A 10,974-nucleotide genomic window follows, 5' to 3' on the forward strand; every position below is an offset into this window, starting at 1 on the left:
TGTATGGGCTGTTGTGGTGTGGTTCCTTTGCTCGTCTTGGTCCCCCTCGTGCCCCTCCAGATGATACCAGCGACAGGTTTTCTTTCCGTGTGAAAAGTGGGTTGGTAATCGAGTTGTGTTTTTGGGTTTGCGTGAACGATGGCCAAGGGTTGTTTATCAGGCGGCCGATTTTCATCTTCTCTCCATCCCCACTCGGTAGCGCATGAGCGATAATGCTGGCCATGCTCGTCCTGGGAGGCATATGTGAACAATTCCACTTCCGCTCTCCATGTTCTGGGAGCTGTATGAGCTATTGTGGTGTGGCTCCCTGGCTCGTCTTGGTCCCCTCATGCCCCTCCAGATGATACCAGCGACAGGTTTTCTTTCCGTGTGAAAGGTGGGTTGGTAATCGAGTTGTGTTTTCGCGTTTGCTTAAACAATGGCCATGGGTCATTTGCAGGGTGGCCGATTTTCATCTAATCTCCATCCCCACTCGGTAGTGCATGAGCGGTAATGTTGGCCATGCTCGTCCTAGGAGGCATATGTGAAGAATTCCCCCTTCCGCTCTCCAAGTTCTTGGATCTGTATGGGCTGTTGTGGTGTGGCTCCCTTGCTCATCCTGGTCGCCCTCGTGCCACTCCAGATGATACCAGCAACAGGTTTTCTTTCCATGTGAAATGTGGGTTGGTAATCGAGTTGTGTTTTCGGGTTTGCCTAAATGATGGCCATGGGTCATTTTTCAGGCTCCTGATTTTCACCTTCTCTCCATCCCCACTCGGTAGCGCATGAGTGGTAATGTTAGCCATGCTCGCCCTGGGAGGCATATGTGAACAATTCCCCTTCCGCTCTCCAAGTTCTTGGAGCTGTATGGGATGTTGTGGTGTGGCTCCCTGGCTCATCCTAGTCCCCTCGTGCCCCTCGAGATGATATCAGTGACAGGTTTTCTTTCCATGTGAAAGGTGGGTTGGTAATCGAGTTGTGTTTTTGCGTTTCCCTGAACGATGGCCATGGGTCGTTTGTAGGGCAGCCGATTTTTATATTCTCTCCATCCCCACTCAGTAGCGCATGAGCGGTAATGTTGGCCATGCTCGTCCTAGGAGGCATATGTGAACAATTCCCCTTCCGCTCTTTAAGTTCTTGGAGCAGTATGGGCTATTGTGGTGTGGCTCCCTAGCTCGTCTTGGTCCCCTCGTGGCCCTCTAGATGATACCAGCGACAGGTTTTCTTTCCGTGTGAAAGGTGGGTTGGTAATCGAGTTGTGTTTTCGCGTTTGCTTGAACAATGGCCATGGGTTGTTTGTAGGGCGGCCGATTTTCATCTTCTCTCCATCCCCACTCAGTAGTGCATGAGCGGTAGTGTTGGCCATGCTCGTCTAGGGAGGCATATGTGAACAATTCCCCTTCCTTTCTCCGAGTTCTGGGAGCTGTATGGGCTATTGTGGTGCGGCTCCCTTGCTCGTCCTGGTCCCTTCGTGCCCCTCTAGATGATACCAGCGACAGGTTTTCTTTTCGTGTGAAAGGTGGGTTGGTAATCGAGTTATGTTTTCATGTTTTCTTGAATGATGGCCTTGGGTCATTTGTGGGGCGGCCGATTTTCATCTTCTCTCCATCACCACTCGGTAGCGCATGAGCGGTAATGTTGCCCATGCTCGTCCTAGGAGGCATATGTGAACAATTCCCCTTCCGCTCTCCAAGTTCTTGGAGTTGTATGGGTTGTTGCAGTGTGGCTCCCTAGCTCGTCCTTGTCCCCTCGTGCCCCTCCAGATGATACCAGCGATAGGTTTTCTTTTTGTGTGAAAGGTGGGTTGGTAATCGAGTTGTGTTTTCGTGTTTGCCTGAACGATGGCCTTGGGTCATTTGTAGGGCGGTCGATTCTCATCTTCTCTCCATCCCCACTCGGTAGCGCATGAGCGGTAATGTTGGCCACGCTCATCCTGGGAGGCATATGTGAAAAATTTCCCTTCCACTCTCCGAGTTCTTGGAGCTGTATGGGATGTTGTGGTGTGGGTCCCTAGCTCGTCCTGGTCCCCCTCGTGCCCTATCCAGATGATACCAGTGACAACTTTTCTTTCCATGTGAAAGGTTGGTTGGTAATCGAGTAGTGTTTTCGCGTTTTCCTGAATGATGGCCTTGGGTCATTTGTAGGGTGGCCGATTTTCATCTTCTCTCCATCCCCACTCGGTAGCGCATGAGCGGTAATGTTGCCCATGCTCGTCCACGAAGGCATATGTGGACAATTGCTCTCTAATTTCTTAGAGTTGTAGGGGCTATTGTGGTTTGGCTCCCTAGCTCATCTCGGTCCCCTTGTCCCCCTCCAGATGATACCAGTGACAGGTTTTCTTTCCGTGTGAAAGTTGGGTTGGTAATCGAGCTGTGTTTTCGCGTTTGCCTGAACGATGGCCTTGGGTCATTTGTAGGGTGTAGTATTTTCATCATCTCCCCATCCCCACTCGATAGCGCATGAGCGGTAATGTTGGCCATGCCCATCCCTCTTTCCCATCCCAAGATAAGAATGTTGAAATTTTTCTCGGCGCTCCTTTGAGACTTCGTTGCTGCGGTCCCAAATGGAAGCCCCAAAACTCTGTCGTGCCTAAGTCGCTATCGTGCCCATCGGTTATTGCGAATAGAGAATTTTGATTGGGCTGGGCAGCCATTTGTGGCTCCATTGAAATTGGCTCCTCGTTATATTGTTCACCTCCTCCCTATTTGGTGCGGAGGGTTTTTCTTTTCGTGTGAAAGGTGGGTTGGTAATTGAGTTGGTTTTTCGCGTTTACCTCAAGAATGGCCTTGGGTCATTTGTAGGGTGTCCGATTTTCATCTTCTCTCCATACCCACTCGGTAGCGCATGAGTGGTAATGTTGGCCATGCTTGTCCTAGGAGGCATATGTGAACAATTCCCCTTCTGCTCCAAGTTTTGCGAGTTGTATGGGTGGTTGTGGTGTGGCTCCTTGTGATGGCTAGCCTCTTCATTCTTCGGCTGTTTATGGTGTAGGTGTCTTGTGCTTGTACTCTTTCCGTGTTGGCATTGTCGGTTGAGATGCATACATTTAAGAGGGACGTGGAAGGGTTTTTGTTGTAAACCACCTACCCTCCCTCTTGCTTTCTTTTTCCGTTGGGCGATGTGAGGCGCTGTTCTCCTTATTGTAAAGTCAAGGGTTGGCATTCCTTTCAAAGTGCACATCGTTCGTGGTTGCGTTGGCTTTGAGGTTTTGATAGATGTGTTGGCCCATATGTTTGATCGAGGGGTTGGCTTTTCCCTTGCATATTGCGTGCGTGGTAGGCTTTTTCGGTTGGTAATGTTAAGTCACAATGTTTATGGGCATTTATTGTTTCAATTGTGTGTATGTGCTCCTGGTCCAATGGGGAGGAGGCTTGCTATGTCGATGGTGGGGGCTATCTGGAAGAATAATTTCGAGGTGGAACGCTTCGACCTCCCTCCTTTGCATGGAGGTGGCCATAGGGGAAAAGTATTCATCGTCCAGTCGGTAAAGTTGTGGGAAATCTCTTAGGTTATCTGTACGTAGGGTGCGGCGGGTGCGGAGCTGCCCGATCCCTCCTCCTGTTTGGATATGTTCTTGTATTGTGTAGCGAGCCTCTTGATTTGCATTTATTTCCTTCCTTTGCCTTCGCATCGTGGTTGCCACAGGCGGTCAAGTGATCGAGGTCCACCATTGCTGTTGTCCGGCTGGACTCCTAGGTGGCCTCAGTGCATGACGTGGAGGGTCAGGGGGCACATTTCTAAGAGAGGTTGTGGGCTCGGTTGGTCTTGTTGTTTTGTTTCCTTCCATTTCCTTTGCATTGAGGTTACCGCACGCGATCATGAATCGAGGTCCATCGTTGCTGTTGTCCGGGTGGACTCCTAGGTGGCCTCTCTGCGGGGAGGGGAGGGTTGGGGGGCACTTGTTGTTTCAATTGTGTATGCACTCGTGGTCCAATGGGGAGGAGGGTTGCTACCATAGTCATCGATGGTGGGGGCTATTTGGAAGAAGGATTTCGAGGTGGAACGCTTCAACCTCCCTCCTTTGAGTGGAGGTGGCTGTAGGGGAAAATTATTCATCGTCCGGTCGGTAAAGCTGTGGGAAATCTCCTAGGTTTCCTGTACGTAGGGTGCGTGGGGTGCGGAGCTGCCCGATCCCTCCTCCTGTTTGGATATGTGTTCTTGTATTGTGCAGCGACCCTCTTGATTTGCATTTATTTCCTTCCCTTGCCTTCGCATCATGGTCGCCACAGGCGGTCAAGTGATCGAGGTCCACCATTGTTGCTGTCGCGGGTGGACTCCTAGGTGGCCTTGGTGCGTGGCGTGGAGGGTCAGGGGGCATTTCTAAGAGAGGTTGTGGGCTCGGTTGGTCTTGTTGTTTTGTTTCCTTCCATTTCCTTTACATTGAGGTTGTCGCAGGTGGTCATGCGATCGAGGTCCATCGTTGTTGATGTTCGAGTGGACTCCTAGGTGGCCTCTCTACGGGGAGGTTTTGGGGGCACTTGTTGTTTCAATTGTGTATGTGCTCGTGGTCCAACGGGGAGGAGGCTTGCTACTATAGTCATCGATGGTGGAGGCTATCTGGAAGAAGGATTTTGAGGTTGAACGCTTCGACCTCCATCCTTTGCTTGGAGGTGGCCGTAGGGGAAAATTATTCATCGTCCGGTCGGTAAAGCTGTGGGAAGTCCCCTAGGTTTCCTGTACGTAGGGTGCATGGGGTGCGGAGCTGCCCAATCCCTCCTCCTATTTGGATATGTGTTCTTGTATTGTGTAGCGACCCTCTTGATTTTCATTTATTTCATTCCTTTGCCTTCGCATTGTGGTTGCCACAGGCGGTCAAGTGATCGAGGTCCACCATTGCTGCTGTCGCGGGTGGAATCCTAGGTGGCCTCGATGTGTGGCGTGGAGGGTCGGGGAGCATTTCTAAAAGAGTTTGTGGGCTCGGTTGCTCTTGTTTTATTTCCTTCCGTTTCCTATCTGCGTTGAGGCTGCCGCAGGCGATCACGCAATTGAGGTCCATCATTGCTGCTGTCCGAGTGGACTCCTAGGTGGCCCCTGTGTGGGGAGGGGTGGGTTGGGGGGAATTTCTGAGGGAGGTTGCGGGCTTTGTTTTTCTTGTATGATTTCCTTCCCTTGCCTTTGTTTCGAGGCTGCCGTAGGCGATCATCCGATCGAGGTCCACTGTTTATGATGTCCAGGTGGACTCCTAAGTGGCATCGATGTGGGCGCGGGGAGGTTTGCATGGCCTCTCTATGATAGGATTTGTGCGGTCGGTCATCCTCTTTTTAATTTCCTTCCTTTTCCTACACATCGAGGCTGCTGTAGGCAGTCGGGAGATCGAGGTCCATCGTTGCTGCTATCCGGGTGGATTCCTAGGTGGCCTCGGTGCCGGGCGGGGAGGGTTGTGGCTCATTTATAATATAGAGGTTGCATGGTTGGTCGTTCTCCATTTGTTTCCTTTGCATCGAGGCTGCTGTAGGCAATCGGGTGATCGAGGTCCACCGTTTCTGCTGTCCGGGTGGACTCCTAGGTGGCCTCCGTGCGGGGCGTGGAGGCCTTTGGAGGCATCATTTCTAAGGGAGTGGGTGAGTGATCGCTCGTTTTCTTGTTGGTTGGGCTGTGGCTACAAACTACGAAGTGGCCCTGGTGCGTTGTGGCTTGGAAGGTCTACCAATTTGTTCGCCATGTCCTTGGCATGTTGCGTGTGCTTCCTTCTTGGGATGCAAGAGGTGCAAGGCCTAAAAGTTTTACATGATATTTTGACATCTCTTTGACTTGATGGGTGTTCAGGTTGGCTCTCGGTAAGAGAGTGCCCGGAATGCCCTTTGAAGTGGGAGTGTAAGGACCTCAGGTGCAGGTGCGCGGGCGGACGTGGGCACGTGGATGGACGCGCGGGCTTGCAGGCGGGCGCGCTCTGCACGACGCAGCAACGTTTCTCCGAGCCGCTTGCGAGGAAACCTGCGACGCTTGGAAAACAATGCGATGGATGAACAATGGTTTATACACGGTTGTTGGTTTGCGATGAAGGGTTAGCCGACATACCATGGCAGGTAAGGCTGACTTAAAAACAAACATTCAAGGGTGTGTATGTGCGATTGTGGGCGGTCGGCTGGGCAGCCCACCCACATGCGATGGAGTCGATATATGTGCGTGCAATGGAGTTCATTTCAACCAACGAAGTTCACACTTCATCTTCGCTCTTGGAGGAGAGCTTCTAGTGCGCAGTTTTAAGAGGAGGCAAGCACATAGCTCATGCACTCCTCTTTGGTGAGTCGCACTTGGTGAGAGCGCTCTTGGTGAGAGGTGGATGCGTTGGGCAAGACGTGCCCGGGTTTTATTGTGCAGAGGCGTTTGTGCGACGACTTGGCGTGGGTGTCTTGGCGACTCGGGTGAGCGCCCGCCAACTGTACAAGTGTGCACAAAGGTGAAATGGAGGTTGGAACCGGAGGTCGTTGAGTTGGGCAGGCGGTACTATGTGTTGTGCACACGATTTGGGCATTTGTCAAGAGTTGGCAAGTGGTACTGCGTGTGGGCAGGGATACAAAGTTTGGGCGTTTGTGACCAAACAAAGAGCGAACCAGTGAAGACGTGCGACGAGGTGAACGACGGGTTGGAGAGTCGTGCGGAGGTGCCGACGAGCTGGGAAACCGAGTTTGCCGAAGTTGTGAAAATTTGGCTAAGTGTAAATTTTTGGTTTCCCAAGGACTTAATCTGTACATTGTAAAAATGATGATTATATAATATATTGATTCGGGCAGACTCACATTACGGGGAGTTGCCCCTCCCCTTTATACTATTGCAATTGTTGTTGTTCTTGTTATAATTGCTATGGATAATGAATGAGTATGGGTTTCATTGGTATAAAGGATAAATGTATGTTTACTTGGTTGTGAAACACAAGCTAAGAAATGTTAAAGTGAAAGTAGGCGTAGTCCACGAACATAAGTATTGGTGAAAAGAAAGTGTTCGGTGGTGCTGCACCTCGCTATAAGCAGTTGGAAGACTACCGTAGGTGTAGGGGCGTGACAGGGAGGGTGCTACCTGGTTGATCCTGCCAGTAGTCATATGCTTGTCTCAAAGATTAAGCCATGCATGTCTAAGTATGAACTAATTCAGACTGTGAAACTGCAGATGGCTCATTAAATCAGTTATAGTTTTTTTGATGGTACCATACTACTCGGATAACCATCGTAATTCTAGAGCTAATACGTGCACCAAGTCCTGACTCTTTGGAAGGGATGCATTTTTAAGATAAATGGTCGGCGTGGGCTTGCCCGCTTCTCCCGTGAATCATGATAACTCGACGGATCGCACAGCCCTTGTGCTAGCGATGCTTCATTCAAATTTCTGCTCTATCAACTTTCGATGGTAGGATAGAGGCCTACCATGGTGGTGACGGGTGACGAAGAATTAGGGTTCGATTCCAGAGAGGGAGCCTGAGAAACGGCTACCACATCCAAGGAAGGCAGTAGGCGCGCAAATTACCCAATCCTGACATGGGGAGGTAGTGACAATAAATAACAATACTAGGCTCATCGAGTCTGGTAATTGGAATGAGTACAATCTAAATCCCTTAACGAGGATCCATTGGAGGGCAAGTTTGGTGCCAGAAGCCATGGTAATTCCAGCTCCAATAGCGTATATTTAAGTTGTTGCAGTTAAAAAGATCGTAGTTGGATCTTGGGTCATAAGGGTCAGTCCACCTACTCGATGTGCACCTCCCCTTCCATCCCTTTTGTTGGCGGCGTGCTCCTGGCCTTAATTAGTTGGGTCGCGGTTCTGGTGTTATTACTTTGAAAAAATTAGAGTGCTCAAAGCAAGCTTATGCTCTGAATACATTAGCATGGAATAACGTGATAGGAGTCTGGTCCTATTGTATTGGCCTTCGGGACCAGAGTAATGATTAATAGGGACTGTCGGGGGCATTCATATTTCATTGTCAGAGGTGAAATTCTTGGATTTATGAAAGACGAACCACTGCGAAAGAATTTTCCAAGGATGTTTTCATTAATAAAGAATGAAATTTGGGGGCTCGAAGACGATCAGATACTGTCCTAGTCTCAACCATAAATGATGCTGACCAGGGATCGACAAATGTTGCTCTAAGGACTCCGCCAGCACCTTCTGAGAAATCAGAGTGTTTGGGTTCCGGGGGGAGTATGGTTGCAAGGCTGAAACTTAAAGGTATTAACGGAAGGGCACCACCAGGAGTGGAGCCTACGGCTTAATTTGACTCAACACGGGGAAACTTACCAGGTCCAAACATAATAAGGGTTGACAGATTGAGAGCTCTTTCTTGATTCTATGGGTGGTGGTGCATGGTCATTCTTAGTTGGTGGCGCGATTTGTCTGGTTAATTCCGATAGTGAACGAGACCTCAGCTTGCTAACTAGCTACGCGGAGGTTCCCCTTCGTGGCCAGCTTCTTAGAGGGGCTGGCCGTTTAGGACATGGAAGTTTGAGGCAATAACAAGTCTGTGATTCCCTTAAATGTTCTGGGCCACACGCACACTACACTGATGCAGCCAACGAGTTTTTATTCCTGGTTTGAGAGGATCGGGAAATATTCTCAAATTCCATCATGATAGGGATAGACCATTGCAATTATTGGTCTTCAACAAGGAATTCCTAGTAAGCGCGTGCCATCAACTCGTGTTGACTACGTCCCTGCCCTTTGTACACACCGCCCGTCGCTCCTACTGATTGAATGATCCGGTGAAGTGTTCGGATTGCGTCAACGATGGTGGTTTGCCGCCATCGACGTCGTGAGAAGTTCATTGAACCTTATCATTTAGAGGAAGGAGAAGTCATAACAAGGTTACCGTAGGTGAACCTGCGGTAGGATCATTGATAGCATGGGTTTTATTTTTTGGTTTGGGTTGGTTGGGTTTCGATTGAAATGTGGGATTTGTGGTGCGTCTCTAGGGGAGCGGGTTTGGTGTTTGGCGGGAACATTGTTGGTTGCTTTTCTCAAGGTAACGCTTGTTTTTTCGTGTGTGCTTGCAAGCCATGCTTGTCCCGCCCATCCTTTGTTTTTCTTCCCCCCAATGTGTTTCTGTAGGGGGTCCAGAAGCTTGTTTCTTGGGAGCCCTTCCGACGATCTGTTTGGCTGGGCATGGTTTCTGCAGAGTTGAGGTGCTCGGTAAATACGATGGATAAATTTGGACTCATTCGTAGTGGCGGTGCTCGGTCTTTTGTTCATTGGAAGGCATGGGCCAAGGGTGTGGGCTTCCATAGTTGGTTCTCTCAAAAAGGTAGCGACGGTTGATGTGTTGCTTGGGTGAGATTTTTCGTTGGTGGTTGGGTGGAGGGAGTGGTTGTGCGTGCGACTGGTAGCTAAAACCTTCTGTGAGGGGAGATTGTCGGGGTGTGGTCAGTATGGGATGGATGAAGAGCGGTTCAACCTATTGGGTTGACCACCCTAGTCCCTCCCGACTATTCCTTGACATGCCCTCGTGGAAGGGTTGGGTGTCGAGGTAATGAAAAACCCATCCCTCGGTCTAAGCTCCATCGAGATTGCAATTTTCCCCTCTGACTGGCATGAGGGTGGAAATCTTATCTCGTGCCTCTGCTATCGAGGGAATTCCTCGTCCTCTCGTGACCCACTCCCCTTCTAAGGGAAAAAGAAGTAGCGGGTTGTGTCATTGTTCCTCCCTCTGGATTGTGGGTTTTTTGTGGGACTTGCATCATTTCTTTGTTTTGTGGTGTGCGCTTTGCGAACGTCCCTCTCTCTAGTGGCCTTGAACCATCGATGTATTTGTGGCCCGCGGCTTTCTCCAGTGTTGAGTGTCGGCCCATGACAACTCCTCTTTGGAGTTTGATTCTTTGACCCCCGTTGACTCTCTTGTTGGAAAGGTTGTTGGGTGTTTTGTACACGGAGGGGTGCAATGGCAGGGTGGGTTTGTGTTATTGGCAGCAGTCTATTTGTCGTTTGAAGCCTTGTGCCACTGGGTTGGGGGGCTGTTTTCCTCTCAGTGATGTGCTCCAAACACTGGTCTCATCATGGCTCTTGTCTTTTCTATTGGTCAATTTTAGGTTGTGATTTATTTGCTTGGTTGTTTGCTATGTTGTAAAGCTAGAAAGGATGTTGTTCTGAATGCATGTGGGAGGGTGTGAAGAGGTGGGACGCTTTTTTGATTGGGTGCCTTGTTTGATTTCTTTTTGGTTAGCAGACATCTACTCGGGGTGCTATTGAGCTTCTCTCTTTTCTCGGGATCTTTGTTTCTTTGGTGTCGTTTTCTTCCATTCTTCCTTTTGCCCCTAGATTTACGGAGGATAGGTGGGATTGTTGTGGATTGGTGTTCTGGAAGGATGAAAAGCAGTGCGAGTTCCCAGGGTGGCCACCCTAGTCCTTCTCAATCACTGTCCCCTGCAGTTCCCCCCTTTTTTTCCGAAGGCGTGGGGTTTGGGAGCTTGTTCTCTGTTTGAGCCTCCCCTGGTGAGCCGGTAGCCACGTTTGATATCTCTTGCTTTCTTGTTGTTTTCTTCCCTTCTTTCTTTTGGCCCTTTGGCTTTATGGAGAAAAGGTGGGATTGTTATGGATTGGTGTTCAGGAAGGACGAAAAGCAGTGAGAGTTCCGAGGGTGGCCACCCTAGTCCTTCTCGATTGCTGTCCCCAGCAATTGCCCCCCTTTTTGTGAAGGCACGGGGGTGGGGAAGCTTGTTCTTTGTTTGAGCCTCCCCCTGTGAGCCGTTAGATGTGTTTGATATCTTTCTTTCTTTCATGTTGCTTTCTTCCCTTCTTCCTTTCGGCCCCTAGCTTTACGGGGAAAAGGTGGGATTGTTGTGGATTGGTGTTCGGGAAGGACGAAAAGCAGTGCGAGTTCCTAGGGTGGCCACTCTAGTCCTTCTCAATCACTGTCCCCTGTAGTTCCCCCCTTTTACGAAGGCACGAGGTTGGAAAATCTTATTCTCTGTTTGAAACCTTCCCTTGTGAGCCGGTAGTCACGGTTGATATATCCCTTTCTCTCTTGTTTTTTTCTTCCCTTCTTCCTCGTGGCCCCTAGCGTTACGGATAAAA

At 49.9% G+C, this 10,974-nt stretch overlaps 1 non-coding gene across 1 annotated transcript; it reads left to right on the forward strand.

The window, feature by feature from the left end:
* Positions 1-6,993: 6,993 nt before the first annotated feature.
* LOC149195230 (18S ribosomal RNA) lies at positions 6,994-8,804 on the forward strand. Its single transcript, XR_016255453.1, has one exon. It is a non-coding gene; the product is annotated as an 18S ribosomal RNA (ribosomal RNA).
* The last annotated feature ends 2,170 nt before the right edge of the window (positions 8,805-10,974 follow it).

This window comes from Pinus tabuliformis, chromosome 2_2 (genome assembly GCF_031772625.1).
Source record: "Pinus tabuliformis cultivar Carrire ecotype Pingquan chromosome 2_2, CPIR1, whole genome shotgun sequence".
Lineage (NCBI taxonomy): Eukaryota > Viridiplantae > Streptophyta > Pinopsida > Pinales > Pinaceae > Pinus > Pinus tabuliformis.